Below are 15,376 nucleotides of genomic sequence, written 5' to 3'. Positions count from 1 at the left end.
ATGGTCCACATATTACGTTACAAGTCTGGGATTCCACACTCTAAAGTTAATTAAACTGTCCCAAATTTGAGTCTACTGAGTGTTCCCTGGGACATATTTTACTTTTGTGCCTGTTGTGAAAAAATTCTTATCATATTTATCGTGAAAAAGTCTGTATTTGGAAGTTGTATAATCCAAGTTTGGGTCCTTTCCAATATTATTCTGATGACACTTACCCCTCAATTCCAAAAAATCTAGAATGTTTTGTGAAATCTAAATAAAACAGACATCAAATGTTAAAAGCAACAATTTACGGTTTGAATTTAATGGTAGCAGCATGTCTCACATAACTGGGATAGGCCCATCCCAGTGTGCTGTGTAGTTTCCTATCTTCTTTCAACAGTCCATAAATGGCGGAGAACTGAGAGTAGTTGCTAGACCTTTGACAGATGAATGCTGTCTGTCAAACATTCTTGCCTGATAAAAGATTCTAGATGTTCAAAAGTCATGGGTCTTTGTTGTATTCTGTGTGTAATGAAACACCACGTTTTTAATTTGTGAAAAATCTGGACTGAAGACAGATGAGTCAAGCACCTGGACACTTTTAAAATGAAGTCGTGCTATTGCAAAAGATGCATTTTGTTATTATCTTGCTCAAATAAACAAGACTTTCCCAGATGAAGACTGGATGGGAGCATATGTTGGTGCCTTTCCAGATGTGTGAAGTGAAAGTTTAGCTGATAAGTATAGATGCACAGTAAACACACAGTGTCGCCAGTTAACACAAGGGAACTCTGTCAGGAAACACACAGCCAATAGCTCAGAATAGGCCCATTTAGTCCAAAAGAAAAGTTCCTGCATCCACGTGTCAGTGAAAAAAAATATTATTGCCTTCCTGATATTTCTGTTGCTTCGTCCTAACATGGAGGAGCTGGTAGCTCCTCCATGTTATCTGTCAGTGATCTCCCACCTCCAGCAATTTTCATGAGAATAGATAGTTTAGTTTCCTTCTCTTCTTTCTCTGTTTTGTTTCTGCTCTGCATCCTCGACTTCTCCTGTTTAACTTTCCTGCACTTGAAGTCATATTCCAGGCGATGTTTGGGCTTTGGAAAAGCTTAATCTGCTGCTGCCACGTGCAAACAGCTTCCCTCTAGCCATGGTTAAGCATCATAAAATAACTCAATCAGCACAACACCCAAACCAGTGTGTAAAAACTTTTTGAAAATCTGTGTTTCCTCAGAAAAAAATCTTAAGAAGATGCACACAATATCCACAGAACAGGCCACACCGTTCTACAATGAGAGGATGTCTGTAATAAAAAACACAAAAAACACAAAAGTTACATTTTCATGGTCTCTCTGAACATTGTGATAAATGACTAAATATCGCTTCAATTCAAAACATTTAATTTTACCTTATCTTATCTCTAAAGATTAAGTTGAGTGTTCTTGGAAGTCTAGATACTCTTTCTTGGAAAGAGAAAGAGCATCGGGTGAGAATGTAGGATGCTGTTGAACTTTTAATTGCATTAGCGTTGCTCAAGACTGGGCCAAGGCCATATACTGTTCAAGGACTTTACCTTTCTGTAATTTTATATTCCCAAATGTCTGATAAAGGTAGATAAGAAAAAAGATGTATCATTTACATATACTGCCGCACCTGCTGCCCTATTTGATCTGCTTAGATCATGGTTACTATTTCAGTGAAATATAAAGTAAAGTGGAATAAAGGAATGCCACAATATTTGTACAGCCACCCTCTGTCTTTAAAAAAAAACAGGAAAGTTGACAGAAAAAGATCAAGTATTGAAAGCAACTAATTAAGTTAATCTCTAACAGGTCTTAAACATGATTGCCATAAAAAGAGCACCACAGTGAGGCAGAGTCTCCAAAGCTGAGGTTAAACTACGAAGCAGGTTCAACATTTCCAACATTCCCAAAAATGTTAGGCTTAACTTACTCTAACAATGGAGATCTCCCTTAGTAGCACCAGGATGCTGGTAAACAAAGCAGGGATTGGTCACCCTAAAACATGAAAAGGTTTTGAACATTTATGACTTTATTATTTGAATCCTCGTCTTTTTCTTATACATTATATGAGTGCGCAAAGTATCAAACTTGCAAGCTTGCATCAGTTGATGCCATGTTCATTTTCATATCCTAATCCATTTTATCCAGTGTTTGTAAGATTAATTAAAATCATTAAGGCAAGGCAAGTTTATTTGTATAGCACAATTCAAAGCGCTTCAAAGTGCTTTACAGAGACATTAAAACAGTAGAAATAAAAAGCATGATTTAAATTTTAAACAAAAAAGAAAGAAATAAGAACAATAGATCAAATCAGATAAAATCAGTAGTTAAAATGTGATTAAGTTTTGATCTTTATTCAAAAGCAGCTGAAAATAGGTGTGTCTTCAACCTGGACTTAAATACACTGAGTGTTTCAGCTGATCTGAGGCTTTCTGGGAGTTTGTTCCAGACATGTGGAGCATAGAAGCTGAATGCAGCTCCTCCATGTCTGGTTCTGACTCTGGGAACTGATGACCTGAGGGGTCTGGAAGGTTCATACTAGGTCAGGAGGTCACTGATGTATTCTGGTCCTGGACCATTCAGAGCTTTATAGACCAGCATCAGAACATTAATGTTTTGATTCAGGCAACTAAACACTTTTCTGCTCAGCATTTTACAGCCTATGTGAAAAAAAAAATTAAAAAAAATAACTAAATCATTTACAAAAAGCCCACTGATTGTTTTGAATCACTTAACTTTGTTCTTTTGGCCTAATTGGTGTAAAGCGCATTTAGAACAGCCAGTGTTACATCTAATAGATACTTGGTATTGATCAGCTGATTGATTAACATCTCCAACCACAGAGCCCCTGGTGCTGGGGGCATGAGGGGAACCCCTGTTTTGATTTGGCTCTGATGAAGTCTCACAAGTCTTAGCTTTATTTTTATTTGTAATTGCAGAAAAATACTGTAAATAATTCATTTTGAGTCATTTTCGGACAGGAACCCCAGAAAGACTCCTGGGGCTGAACAGGTTAAGCATTCACATTGTTGGCTGTTGGCATCCTTTTGTTTCATTTTCTTTTTGTTGGCTTGTCTTCCTGCTTTGACTTCAGCAGCTGCACTGTTTTTCAGTCTGATAAAAATATAGATTATGATCGCTCAACTGATGCCAAATTATCTAATCTTCTAAGAACCCACACATATTCAGTCGGAAAACCCAGGCTGACTTACATTGTTTATAACATATAATGTGGTACTGCGTTGTTAGGGTTAGTTAAGCCGGACCACATAAAAATACCTTGAATATGTTGAACCTGTTTTGTCGCTTAATAAATGCCCTATTTATTTTTGTAATTGTGTTTCAAATTTAAATTTCTATATGCATTTTTGCTTCATTATGCAAATCGTTAATTCAATTGCCAATTGACTTAAACTATATTAATGAGTAAGAGTAGAGGACACAATTTTGAATTAATACAATTGAAAATTGCCAAAATGTATATCAGATAATTTGTTTCATTTATAAGTGTGACGACCCAGCTCTGCCAGGGACAGAAGATAGTAGCTTAATTCTTTTTTGGGGCTTTTATGCCTTTAATGGACAGGACAGTTGAAGAGAGACAGGAAGCAGAGAGAGGGGGAAAGACATGCAGCAAAGGGTCGTCCGATGCGGGACTCGTACTGGGGCCAGCTGCAGTGAGGACTATATTCTCTGTACATGGGGCGGCTGCTTAACCCACTACGCCACCGACCACCCCAGTAACATAACTCTTTCATTAATTAAGGACATTGCATCTTCCTGTTGCTCTGGTGCCAAATGGTCAAGCTGACGTGTAATGGTTCTAACATCTCAGGTCTCGGATGTTTTCAGTCAGACTCACAACTGTGTCACTGAGTGTATGAACAACGATACGGAGGAGCTTAGCTCATGGTTTCATTCCACCTGCCAATCCGTTTTAGACACCGTGGATCCGTTGAAAAACAGGCGGTCTGAGACTAATTGTGAGGCCTGGCTGAATGACGCAACTCGTGCAACTCATGTTCTACTTTTCTCAGTCTTTATCCTAAATGGCAGATATTGTTACTGAGAAAATGACACCGCTACAAATCAAATCAAATCAAATCAAATCAAATTTATTTAAATAGCACATTTCATGTACAAACAATTCAAAGTGCTTTACATAAAATAAAAGCATTGCAGCAATAGGGGAGCAGCAATAGAAATCATATAGGAAGAAGATAATTCCCTCACAAACATAATGGCAGATACTTACTCTCATTTAAGGAGAAAGAACTTTTGCTTCTGAACTAACTTGCAAAAGAAAATTGCAAAAGAAGATGCGAGGACAGGCAGGGCGGTGGAGGTAGGGGGTTCTCTGGTTGAGGTGTGTCATTACACATCTCTATTTCAAATTGTAGTCTATAAAAATATTTCTGCCTAGTTGCCAAAAGCCTCTTTTCACCTTGTCTCTCCAACTGGACACAATTTGAATACACAGTCTGCCATCCATTTTCCCCACATCCCTAAAGTGTTTCCTTTGCCACTGGCTGCAACTCAAGCAGGTAAAGAGAGAAGAGAAGAGGGCCTAAAACTGAGCCCTGGGGGACTCCATATGAGAGATGAGCAGAGGAGGACACGGAGAAACGAGGCTGACGCAGAACGTTCGATCAGCCGAGTATGACCTGAACCACCCCAGTGCTACGCCCCTGATGCCCACCCACTGTTTCAAACGGGACAAAAAGTTCATGGTCCACTGTGTCAAATGCAGCAGTTAAATCTAAAAGCACCAGAATAACACAGTCAGTAGCTTTTTAATTGCCTTTTATCAGACGTTCTAGTTGCCATGGCGCCGCAAATGGCAGTCTGGGGACTTCGCTCTCTTGTACTTTGTCTGTTTTTGTGTGTTTATCACGTTTTCTGCGATAATTTATCAGTAAATTTTACAAGGGAAGAACTGCTAAGCATCAGGCCAAGCTCTTTTGGAACTTTTTCTCCTTTTTTTTCCGACCCAACAACTTTTTACGAAATACTGATTGGAGGAGCTGCAGTTCTCCACCGAATCTGTCGGAGACGCAAGCGGGGGAAGAGAGCTGGCGTGCTAGTGAAATTAAGGAAGCGGGGACTACGCACCTCGCTCCCAGCAATTCATCTGGCAAACGTGCGGTCTCTAGCAAATAAGATGGATGAGCTGCTGCTTCTAAAACAAACCAACTCGGACTTACGGAGATCTGCTGACCTGTGTTTCACCGAGACATGGCTCAGCGATAGAATCCCGGACAACGCACTCCAACTGCCTGGATTTCAACTCAACAGTGCCAATCTCAGTAAGGAACTCCCTAAATACAGACAGCATATCAAGATTCCCACCAGGGACAAAAACACTTTGGACCACTGTTACACCGTTTTAAAAGATGCCTACCGCGCCGTTTCACGGGCAGCTCTAGGACTCTCAGACCACTGTCTGCTTCACCTCATCCCAACCTATAAGCAGAAACTGAAAACTTCCAAACCCGTGGTAAAGACTGTTAAGAACTGGACAACGGAATCCAAGCTGGAGCTGCAGGCTTGCTTTGACTGCACCAACTGGAGTGTTTTTGTAGCCGCAGCTACAGACCTCAATGACCTCACTGACACTGTAATATCATATATCAGTTTTTGCGAGGACATCTGTGTGCAATCCAAGACCTTCTGCACTTACAATAACAGCAAACCTTGGTTCACTCCTAATCTTAGGAAGCTACGCCAAGCCAAAGAGGAGGCCTACAGGAGTGGGGACCGGGATCTGTATAAGCAGGCCAGGAACAAACTGTCTAAGGAAATAAATGTAGCCAAAAGATCCTACAGTGAGAAGCTAAAAAATAATTTAGCTTCAAATGATCCTGCATCAGTTTGGAAAGGTCTACAACAGGTCACCAACTACAAGAAACCATCCCCCCACCCTGATGATAATCCCAGACTGGCTGATGACCTGAACGACTTTTACTGCAGGTTTGAAAAGCACCCATTATCACACCCATCACGTACAATGTGTTTCCCCTCAACACCCAACCCCATCCCCCCATCTGCATTGACGATTTGTGAGAAGGATGTGCGCAGTCTCTTTCAGAAACAAAAGATCAAGAAGGCTCCAGGACCTGATGGCGTATCACCCTCTTGTCTGCGCGTCTGTGCTGAACAGCTGGCGCCAATCTTCACGCAGATCTTCAACTGGTCCCTGAAACTATGTGAAGTGCCCTCTTGCTTCAAAAGCTCCACCATCATCCCAGTCCCCAAAAAATCTTCCATCTCAGGTTTGAATGACTACAGGCCTGTCGCCCTGACGCCTGTGGTCATGAAATCCTTTGAAAGACTGATGCTGTGCCATCTGAAGGACATAACAGGACCCATACCGGACCCTCTGCAGTTTGCCTACAGGGCAAACAGGTTGGCAGATGATGCCGTCAACATGGGACTGCAATTCATCCTGCACTCCCCAGGGACGTACCCCAGGATCCTGGGGAGTACCTCATCAAAGACCTGGTCTATCAGTACAGGCGCCCCACAGGGGTGTGTCCTCTCCCCACTGCTCTTCTCCCTCTACACAAATGACTGCACCTCAAAGAGCCCATCTGTAAAACTCCTGAAGTTTGCGGATGACACCACCGTCATTGGTCTGATCCAGGATGGGGATGAGTCTGACTATAGACAGGAGGTGGAGCAGATGGTCCAGTGGTGCAGTCAGAACCACCTGGAGCTTAACCCCAAGAAGACTGTGGAGATGAAAATGGACTTTAGGAGAGGGCCAGGAAAAGGGCAGTAAAAATCTCTGCAGACCCCTCACATCCTGGTCACAAACTGTTCAATCTCCTCCCCTCTGGCAGACGATACAGGGCACTGCTTGCCAAAACCAGACGACACAAAGACAGCTTCTTCCCCCAAGCAGTCACTCTGTTGAACACCCAGGAATAGCATTCCCAGCCATAGTTTCTATTTATTTATATTTATAATCAATTCAACTCTTACTGTTCTGCATTTCTAATTTTTATTATTTCATGTTATTGTTGAGTGTTGTACTTTGTGAGTGAAGTTACCGGAGTCAAATTCCTTGTTTGTTTAGTCAAACCTGGCCAATAAAGCTGATTCTGATTCTGATTCTGATGACCCAAGAAATATATAGAAATGTTTATGGTTCCATTTTGATGTGAACATTTCACTTGCACAATAGCCCAGTCTAACCACAGTGTTACGGACAGATTTGAGTTTGGGACTGATTGACATGCTTGGGTGGTGACGTGAGTAGACTGGGTCACGTGGTGATAATTTTGTATTTCACCTGGGCGCTGGGGAGATGGAAGGTTTGCAATCACTAGTATGAGAGTGGGTGACTGGGGAGGCCTACTTTTGCTGACCGCTTGCTTGGGCTACGCTACATCTTGCACCTTAAGCTTTAGTTTGCACAGCACTTTGGCACTTTACGCACGTTTTGCACACCTGGCTTCAATCGCTATATATGGATTTTAACGATATCATTGATGGAATACTGTGACGTTTTAACCTTTGAAGCAAGACAAGTCAATAAACAAGCAAACGGAAACGTGGATCTTCTGGAAGCTTATTTGCACAACTAGCGCGTCGGGCACTACTTCCCCAGTTCAGCTGCTCGGCGACTAAAGCATTTGTTTGCTTAGCCGCCACTTCACACAGAATGTGTAATAGATACATTTGTCCACATATCCAAAACACAGTATTGTAATAGTCCATGGTCAAAATTTGTGAAATGGCAATGTGTCGTTAGTGGGCAGCATCACACATCACACGACAGCATCAATAAGCATAATCCCAGAGCAGTGGGTATTTTTAACATCTGAATCAAATTATGAATATCAATTTTTACTTGAACTGTGATTTGAACCTGACTCAAACCCTTTGCAAGTAAGAGAGAGGAACATGAAAAACGTAATGACTCAGGGTGGGAGGGGAAATAGAAAAGTGGAACTGTGGAAAACAAGGAACAGTACCAGCCTCAAACTTTAGAACAGAGGTCTTCAACAGGGGGTCCGCGGAGGTACTGCAGGGGGGTCGCGAAATCTTTGGTTGATTAGACGATTTTTTCAAACTGTTTTTTTCTCACAAATTGTGTGCAAACATGTGCCATCCACAGATGGTTTGAGGATTCATTGTCCCATCTACATGCAAACACTCTGGAGTCTGAGGCTGCGGCTACACGAAAACGTTTTTCACTGTAAACGATACTTTTTCTTATCGTTTCGCTGTCGCGGCCACACGGAGCCGGCGTTCCCACTACCCCAAAACGATAGTTTTTGAGAACGGGTTCCAGAGTGGGAAAGTTTGAAAACGGCCTCGTTTTGTTTCCATTGTTACAGCTAAAACGTTTTTGCGTCAGTCAAACGTTGACGCTGTGAGCCAATTTTAACACTTCTCTATTGTCTCACAGCGTGGCGTGACACAGTGGCGTGTGTACTGCATTGTTTCATCGTTTTCATCCGTTTTCGTCTGGACCTGAGTCTTTACCGCAGCGCGTTTCCGTGTGGTCGTAAGAATTTTCGTACCCGTTTTAAAAAAAAACCTTGTTTCGTTTTCGTGTAGCCGTAGCCTAAATCCCGCCGGCAGGATTTTTTTACACATCTCCAAAAACACATCTGTAACTCTGTGAGTTTTTGTCATTGAAACATATAAGTGACACCATTAAAAACCTTGAAACTTCTAGTTTTCAATTATATATATATTAAAATAAATTATATAGGTGGCCCTTTTTAAAGAGAGTGAACAGAAATCTTTGGATTTTCTGTAGTCTCAGACTGCAGCAGCTTCCTCGGCCACACCTATCGCTATTCACATGTAAAGTACCAGGTGATTGAGTGGCTATTCACAGGTGAGAACACGCCCCATTCAGCCAGCATGTGGGGGAAGGCAGCAATGTCCTGCCAGTGACAGACAATTATCACATGGAGAGTGACAGGAGGGTGGAGTGGGGGGAATCAGGGGTGTTACACATCCATCTAATTTGTATTCAACTCTCAGAGACACTGACTGGAGTCAGAATTACTTTTTTACAGTTTGTGTGAAAACAAAAAAACATTTCTGACTGCACTTTTTACTTTTATGCAGCCAACACTTTTGTTTACAAGGTTCAACCTTCAAAAGTCTTGGCTAGATATATTTATAGTGTGTTTTCTTGCACTGTTTGAAGACCTCTAAAACTTGTTTTTTTGTACAGTTGTGTTTCCCCTCAATTTAAATAAAACTTGTTTGTATTACATTCACTTCACTCTCATATTGTTTTTTGTCAGGCTTTTCAGAATACAACCATATGTGTCACTTTTGCATAGATGTTTATGTAGCGTGGTGCAGAGTGAAGACTGCCTCCACTACACATTTAATTTGTTGTAATGATTTTTGTTCTGCAAAGAGCAAAAGTAGGTAAACTTATTTATTCCCGTTCGCCACACGCAGTTTATTTCACATTCACAGGTGTGTTCTCGTTCGCGGAACGTATTCCCGCGAGACGTCCCTTTGTCCCTGAACACACAGTGTAGCGAACGAGCCCTCTGCTGATAAGGGTTAGACACTGCATCCCGATTGCTTGATGACCATATTTTACACTAAATAATAACAACAATAAACTAATCTCCTATCTTATCACAAAACACCCATTAATTTGTTGTAATGATTTTTGTTCTGCAAAGAGCAAAAGTAGGTAAACTTATTTATTCCCGTTCGCCACACGCAGTTTATTTCACATTCACAGGTGTGTTCTCCTTCTCTAATAACATCAGCACCAACATCAAAACAAATAATTATGTATTTTACATCACTATTCAAAAACCAGTTTCATCAAGTACATTCAATATCAACTTATTTCTGAAATACACAGTCAGTCAATCACGTCTCCCAAACATTGTCATATTAACCAAATTAATCATGTATCTATTTCTTAAACCATGAACTAAACATGAGCAGCGCGACCTTTTAAGATCAAGTTCTATTCCTCTCCAGCTTAACGGGCGCTCGAGGTTGCTAGGCAACCACTGGCTAGCCATTCTCAATACGTTACGTTCGCTGAACAAGTAACGTTCATAACCAAAATCATAAAGTCCAACTGGGATTATAAAGTACCACATAAACATTGTCATATTAACCAAATTAATTATATATCTATTTTAAGTTATTTATTTCTTAAATCATAAACTACACATGAGCAGCGCAGATCGACTACTATTCTCCAGCTTAACGGGCGCTCGAGGTTGCTAGGCAACCAACACTAACCACTGCCCAGCCATCCTCAGTACATTACGTTCGCTGAACAAGTAACGTTTATAAACAAAATCACATTAAGTCCAACCGGGATTATAAAATACCACATAACATATTTACACATCAATTACACCCTTCTAACCCTCCCTTCTTACCTGCAAAGAGCAAAAGTAGGTAAACTTATTTATTCCCGTTCGCCACACACAGTTTATTTCACATTCACAGGTGTGTTCTCGTTCGCGGAACGTATTCCCGCGAGACTTCCCTTTGTCCCTGAACACACAGTGTAGCGAACGAGCCCTCTGCTGATAAGGGTTAGACACTGCATCCCGATTGCTTGATGACCATATTTTACACTAAATAATAACAACAATAAACTAATCTCCTATCTTATCACAAAACACCCAGACTATTTTCACCACCCTGAACATGAGCTGTCCAAAATGGGAAATCAAATTAACTATGGCTCTGTATGCCACACTCTCCCCTCCAATAATAAATGTCCTCAGACATTTCAGATACCCAAAGTGTACCTTTGCACAACACGTTGAACTTTCTCTCTGAAAACATGGTATTACTTAGTTTAAAGTGGCACCTGACATTCAGTTCCCTTAGTACCCATTTATCAAAGTATCTGACCCATTTAGACCTATACCACTAAAGATCAGTTGCTGTACTCTTGACCCCAGTCAGATCAACTCTCAAATATAACAGAACTCATATCAGTTCTTTTAGTCTGTTACCAGTCTCTTCGTTTGTACAGTAGCAGTTCAATCTGTTCTCCTGGAATTGTCTCTTCTTCACAGTCCATAACATTTCACCACTCTACTTTTCAGCGTCCGTTTTCTCTGAACTTGAGTAATGTTCGTATACTGTGAGTTCAACCCATTATCTCAATGTCTGGTGATGCCCACGGTCGCCACATGACCAGTGGGTTACAGGCTGAGGACATTCTCCCAACGTGCAAGCTCTCTGCACCCGCTTTCACCCATGTTGGTTCACCCAAGGAGTCGTAGGTCAGTCTTTGGGGACGGTGCCTGTGTCGCCGCGTGTAGCTGGTCGCTGGTAGAGGGTCTGGATCATCTTCTTCTAACGACTCTTGCAGACTTTCCACAGGCTCTACAGTGTCATTCCCACCATGTCCATCAGCTGTGATGTTCCTGTCATCTGAATCTGCATCCTCTTCCACAACCATTGCATCTTCCAGATCTGGTGCTCTGTGTTGCACCGTCAGAGCTGGTGCAAATGGCTCTGCCTCTGGATTCAAGTCTGCAGCTCTCTGACTTGGTTCTTGGTCGTATGGGAAACGACACACCAGCTCAACTTCATCACCGCTTTCGCTCTCAGAGTCCTCCACTGGTTCGTTGATTTGGTGCTGTCTTGTTCTCGTCCGTGTCTGCATTTTCCTCTCTTGTTTTGTAGGGATGGGTTCCGGATTCTCCAAGGGCAGACTGTCACATGGGAGTAGAAGATTCCTGTGCAATATGCGACTCTTACCACCTCCCTCTGGTGCTACTTCATACACCGGGCTGTGACTGCTCCTTCTCTTCACCACCACATGCACTTTAGTTTCCCAGTAGGATCGCAGTTTACCAGGGCCGCCCCTCTCTGACATGTTACGCACAAGCACCCGTCCACCAGGTTGTAGGTCGTCTCCATGTGCTCTTTTGTCATAGCCTTTCTTGCCTCGTAGAGCTTCTCGGGCTGCTGTTTTGGATGCAATCTCATAGGCTTGCTGCATTCGGTTTTGCCAGTTCTGTACATATTCAGTATAAGTCTCTTTTGCCTCTCTGGGCTGTAGGTTGAACAGCAGGTCTACTGGTAAGCGAGGTGACCTTCCGTAGAGCAAGTAGTAGGGAGAGAACACTGTGACCCCACTGCGGGTGCAGTTGTACGCATGCACCAGTTTTGTCAGTGAGCTCTTCCAGTCAGCCTTCTGTTCACTTGTGAGGGTACGGAGCATTGATAAGATTGTTCTATTAAATCGTTCACACTTTCCGTTGCCTTAGGGGTGGTAACATGTTGTGTGCGACCCCCGCACGTCACAGCTCTTCTGTAGTTGGTCCATCAGCTGATTCTCAAACTCTCTTCCCATGTCATGGTGGATTCTCTCTGGAAATCCAATGCGCAGTGCAAAGTCATTGAATAGTTTGTCAACAACAGTCTTGGCGGACTTGTTTTTCGTGGCGTAGGCTTGGGCGAAACCAGTGAAATGATCAATCACAATTAAAATGTACTCAAATCCCTGTTTGCATGTCTCTAAGTGTAAAAAGTCAATGCAAACTAGCTCACCTGGCCGTGTTGTGACAATGGTTGCCATGGGAGCCCTGGTTGCTTTGTGAGGTCGCTTTGCTTTGAGACACTCACACTCTTGGGTGACAAAGTGTTCTATTTCAGAGTACATACGAGCCCAATAGAATCGATCTTGGATCAGGTTCATAGTCCTCTCGACCCCAAGGTGTCCCATTTCTCTGTGAAGCTCGTGGAACACTCTTTGACGGTACTCTTTTGGGAGGATAAGCTGTTGTTTATCTCCTGCTTTCCTATAGAGAATTCCATCCTCGTTTACATACAACTTTGCCCACTGTCTCATTAATACTCTGACGTCCGGCGGTTCCACTTTAAGAGCTCTCCTGGACGGGTGCTGATTTTCTCTCTTGTAATACAGAACTTGGCCTATGACAGGATCTCTTTCTTGACTGTCTCGGATCTGTTCTGGTGTCAGGGACTTGGTTTGCGGGTGTGCACTCGCATCTCTCACTAAGTCTAGAGTTCCTATGGGGACTGTGGCTACCCAGACCGGGGGGGTGTCTCTCTGCACACTGACTCCCTGCACTGTTGCCCTAAACACTTCCTGACCCACCTCCTCTGTACACTGGGTTATGAACACATTAATGTCTAATGGCATGCGGGATAAGCCATCTGCATCTGCATTACTCTTCCCCGGCCTATACTTAATGGAGAAATCCAACTCGGACAGCTCACCCACCCACCTATGACCTGTAGCATTAAGCTTAGCTGTTGAAAGGATATAGGTTAAGGGGTTGTTATCTGTATACACTACAAAGTGTGGAGCATGATACAGATAATCTCGAAAACGTTCACATATTGCCCATTTTAGTGCTAAAAACTCTAATTTCCCTGAGTGCATGTGATAGTTCTTTTCAGGTGGTGTTAGAGTTCTAGAACCATAGCCTATGACTATCATTTTGCCGTTCTGCCTCTGGTAGAGTACTGCTCCCAATCCCTCCTGAGATGCGTCGGTGTGGAGGACGAATGGTTGTGTCATCTCTGGGTACCCTAGGATGGGAGGCTCTATCAGTTTGTCTATGAGAGAGTTCAATGTCTTTTGGTGGTTCTCTGTCCACTGTATAGGAGTGTTAGGTGGGAGGTTACCTTTCTTCCTGGTTGTGGCCCTGATCTTCTCTCTGCTCATCTTATCAGGTGCTGTTGAAAGTAGCTGGTAGAGAGGCTGTGCTATCCTGGAGAAGTTTGGGATGTATGTTCGGTAGTATGAGAGGAATCCCATCACTCTTCTCAGCTCTCCCACGGTTTTAGGCGCTCTCTCCTTTAAGGCTTGGACAGGGGCCACTTCAGATGGATCCATAGTGTAGCCTTCTCCAGACACCAACCGTCCCAGAAATCTCACTTTCTTCTTCAACACTTCACACTTGCGGGGACTGAGTTTGACCCCGTATTCCTGATATCTTTGTAACACAGTTCGCAAGTGCTCGATGTGGTCCTCAAAGCTTGGGCTGTGGACCAAATTGTCGTCCAGATACGGCTGACACATAACATCTCTCAATCCACGCAAACAGTCTTCCATGTTCCTCTGGAATTCCGCGGGCGCCGCACTCAACCCAAACGGGATTCGGACCCACTGGTACAGGCCCCAAGGGGTTATGAAAGCAGTCAGGGGCTGGCTCTCCTCATCCAGGAACCCCTGGTGATAGGCCTTCCCCTGGTCCAGTACGGAGAACCAGGAGCTGCCAGTGAGTGTGTCAAGCATATCTTGGATTCTGGGAATGGGGTGGCGATCAGGGACTGACCTTTTATTCAGTTCTCTGTAGTCACAACACAGTCTTAAAGTCCCATCCTTCTTTCGCACGCACACCACTGGTGAGGAATACGGAGAGCGTGAAGGAACAATCCAGCCCCGATTCAACAAGTCCTGAATATACTCCTTCACCTCCTGGTGCAGTGGCTTTGGGACTGCCATGTATGTTTTTCTTACTGGAGTGGTGTCATGCAGCGTGATGTGGAGTTTCAATGAGGGGATTGAGCCGATGTCGTCATCGCCGTACGCAAACGCGTGACACTCCTCTCTCAGCAGCTGTTTGGTAGTCCTCCTCTGTTCCTCGTTTAAGTGACTAAGATCGACCGGAGGGTCCCACCAGGCGGGTTGTTGTTTTTTAGTTGCCCTCACCTGTGGCTGATGCTGTGTTGTTGGTAGCTTCACTCCCTCTCTTCTGTTCATCTGTTCAACGTTGGCCGCATAAGCAGTCGTGACTGTTTGCAGGTGACCAAGAACGGTGCGCTGGGTCAGGGTTACACTATGTTTGTTTGTGTTGGCGATGGGGACTGGCACATAACCTGACCTTTTCCTGGGGATGCTGACTAGACCCTCCTCTATTACTACCCCCTCTGGCAATGTAGGTTCTTCACTTGGGACTAGAAGCAGGTCTTGGCCATGATACTGAGCTCCCGTGTTGACGTTAACATACACTGTGGTGACCTGTTCAGCGCCTAAAGTGAGTGTCCTTTTTCCTGTGTGTACAATTCCTACATCTTCCTCACCAATAGGGGCATGGATGAGCTGAAGCACTGCTTGTGCTGTCTTGACTGTTATCCGGAAGGCCTGACACACAGTGTTGATTGTCTCTGTCTGACGACCGTCTCCTGTTATTTCCTCTATCACATTGTAGCCAATTATTGGCTCTTCTGCTACATGTGGGTCACTTGACACTAAAATAGGTACGAGAAGTGGCTTTGTCATGGCGGAGTCTTTCCCTAATCTGAACTCTACCTCCACCCAGCCCATGAAGGGTATTTCAGTCTGGTTGGCTGCCACTCCCAATAAAACGTCTGATCCTAACAGTTCACTGAGAGGTCGCACCATGCTGTGCGGTAAG

This window comes from Odontesthes bonariensis, chromosome 5 (genome assembly GCF_027942865.1).
Source record: "Odontesthes bonariensis isolate fOdoBon6 chromosome 5, fOdoBon6.hap1, whole genome shotgun sequence".
Classification (NCBI taxonomy): domain Eukaryota; kingdom Metazoa; phylum Chordata; class Actinopteri; order Atheriniformes; family Atherinopsidae; genus Odontesthes; species Odontesthes bonariensis.
The sequence above is the reverse complement of the archived record's forward strand: the minus strand, read 5'-3'. Positions refer to the sequence as shown.